The sequence below is a fragment of the Chrysoperla carnea genome, chromosome 1 (genome assembly GCF_905475395.1).
Source record: "Chrysoperla carnea chromosome 1, inChrCarn1.1, whole genome shotgun sequence".
In the NCBI taxonomy this organism is placed as follows: Eukaryota; Metazoa; Arthropoda; class Insecta; order Neuroptera; family Chrysopidae; genus Chrysoperla; species Chrysoperla carnea.
Window position 1 is genome coordinate 117,272,047 of NC_058337.1, and position 2,984 is coordinate 117,275,030.

A 2,984-nucleotide genomic window follows, 5' to 3' on the forward strand; every position below is an offset into this window, starting at 1 on the left:
GCGCTTATAACAAATTTACAAAGTTTGTGTGGCTACACGTATACTTTCCAATTACAAGCACAAAATATACAATTTTTAAATTTAATATTGACCGTTCGGACCATAGGTGTCGTTTTCTGGCTTAACTTTTATTAGTAAACGGTGGAAAAACAGATGACAACACATGTTATTTAATGTTATAATTCTAAGCGCTTCTAACATTACTTATTGTCACAAAATGTATTAAATTTCTCTGTTCTTCCACCATTAAATACCTTTTTAACATACTAAAAAGAAAATTGGCCCGTTGGAAGGAAGTTTTAAAATATATAAGAAAAATATATTCCGATACCGGGAATCGAACCCGAGCCTCCTGGGTGAAAGCCAGGTATCCTAGCCACTAGACCATATCGGATATATTATAATAATCAACAATTTTCGTATTTTTCAAATATATAAAACTTATGTTGCGTGTCTAGTTTATTTTTATATTTTATGTTTCTGTTACAAATATGTATTATGAATGGATTGTATATTATTAATAGTAAGATTGGACATCAAATAATATGTTTTTTTCTTTTTTTTTTTTTTTAAATTCATGTTACAACTATTTTTATAAAACAACTGGTTTACTAACTAGTTAGTATATTCTAATAGTCTGGCTGCCTGTCTATAATATATGTTGTCATTGATAAATTCACCTCTAGAAATTCATGTCTGGTCCTATTATCCTAAGTCTGCAAACTTTAATTTATGAAAATTTTGAAATTTTGCAACGAATTAGAATAATTTACCTATTTCAATGGTTGTTGGGGAAACAATATTTTATATATTTTAAAATAAATAAACAATACGTTTTTCAAACTTTGCATATCGTTAAAATTCGTTTAGAATATTTGAGTATTCTCAATTGATTACGTTAATTAATTTTTTGGGAGCATTAGTGTAGTGACTTTATTTAAGTGTTTAGGCCATTTTCATTGTGTTCATCAACTAATTAGTGTAATTTAGTTTAAGTCGTTTTAGGTATGTTTATATTATTATCTGAGTTTTTTATGGTGTATGTAGTTTATTTTTAGTACTTAGGTCTTGTAAATCGTGTTGATTACCTTGAGGCCGTGTTTATTTGTGATTAATATTGACTATTAACGAAATTCTTAGACATAACATTTAACTTACACCAAACTAGTAAATAATAATTTTAAATATGCTATTTTGTTTTAAATATTGCAATAAATTATTATTTTATTAATATTTGTTATTTTATTTAAAAAATCTCACTTTATTTTTTTAGAAGACAAATAAGAACAAAAAAATTTTAAAAATGATGGACTGAATAGAAATAATTTAAAAAACACCTAATTCCCACCTTTTTTTTAAATAGTTTTCTTTAAGTGCCTTACTTCAGAGGGCTTTTTGGACAACATTTCATGTTCTGTTGCCTATCTATTTATGTAATAAACTTAATAATCTGTGCACCAGACTCGTTACAATATGTTGATGGCTACAAATAACGAGCACCCGTACTATTTTTAATAACTAGTGAGTATATCTAACTAACTGTCCATTATAATAGTGACGGTCATATGTCGTCCAAAATATTATGGGTACTAATACTAACCACAAACAGGTGAACACATCTACAGTATTTTTTAATTATGTTTATTATTATTATCATTTAGAATTTGTCTATTATTTTTTATGACATCAGATATTTTTGCATAGCCATTTTTTAATAATATTCTTTTGTTTTAATTGAAAACCAGTTTTTATATTTTTCATGCATTAATTAAATTATTTTTGATATTTTAATTTATAGTTTATTTTAAGGCAGTATTCTGGTCTAGAAATTTGAAGAGATCGATTTTTTCTGTTGCATATTTTTAAAGGTTAACCCTTAAAAATATGTCCTTAAACAGATTTTTCAAAATTCGAATTATTTTCGGAGATACAGCGGATTTTCTGGTAAAGAAGCTCGAATTGATCAGTCTGTACTGCGACCTTCTGCTGTTTCCAAAGAAGGCAAAATAGCTCGGTTAGCAGAAATAACTTTGCAAGATATTGCATAGGCAGTAGAAAGCCTTACTTATGGGTCTCATTAGTAATATTATTCGAGCTACTCTCCTGGAATTAAATTTTTCGAGGTGGTTGCCATGTCATCTCAAGGTTTATTTGACCGATTCCTTCTAATTTGGTAGGAATCTTCTTTACAAATCTCATCTATCCTCTGAAACTTGGATTTTTAACAATATTCTGATTTTCATCGAAATAGTTTTTTTCAATTTTTGGTGTTGGGAATAATTTCCTTGTAGTGATTTGGATCAAACACACGAGTTTCAAATCTAACACACAAAAAAAAAATGGTATATTACGATTATGAAGCGAAGTCAATGCTTTTCCTATGGGAAAAGTTAATTGCGGGCGGAAGGCCGTACTTTTGGCTAGATGATCAAGGTAAAGTATTTTTTTCGTTTCGAAAGAAATTTTCTACTTGATATAATTCGAATAAATCAACGATTTTTTAGGGTTATGATATCGAATTTCAATCATAGATTACTTTCTAATTTTTTGCTTGTATTATAAACGCATTTTCATGTGAACTAGTTTAAAAAAACCAAACATAATATAATTCATTCAAAGTTAACGACCACTAAAAGACTGTCAACTCTAGGATTAAATATTTAAAAAAATAAATATAATCACAAATAATAATGAAATGTATATGAATGTATCAATAACACCAAACTGAAAAGTTAACTAAGTTAACTTAATTTAGTTAACATTTATAAGGGCACGTGTCAATACAAAAGCATATGTTTTTTGTTCATACAATAATACACCCTATGTGTATATACAAAAATATTCCCTGGTATTGTATGTATATATATATATTCAAATCAATTCCCTCATTCCATCCCTGTTTTACTTGTATTATAAAGTATACATATTCTCCCTTTTACATTATAAAAGTGTATTTAAGACTTAGCACCTTCTTGAATCAGCTT

General features: G+C 27.4%; 1 non-coding gene across 1 annotated transcript; it reads right to left on the reverse strand.

Annotated features, from left to right (window-relative positions):
- Nucleotides 1-322: 322 nt before the first annotated feature.
- On the reverse strand, nt 323-394 carry Trnae-uuc. The gene has a single exon. It is a non-coding gene; the product is annotated as a tRNA-Glu (tRNA).
- Nucleotides 395-2,984: the final 2,590 nt, after the last annotated feature.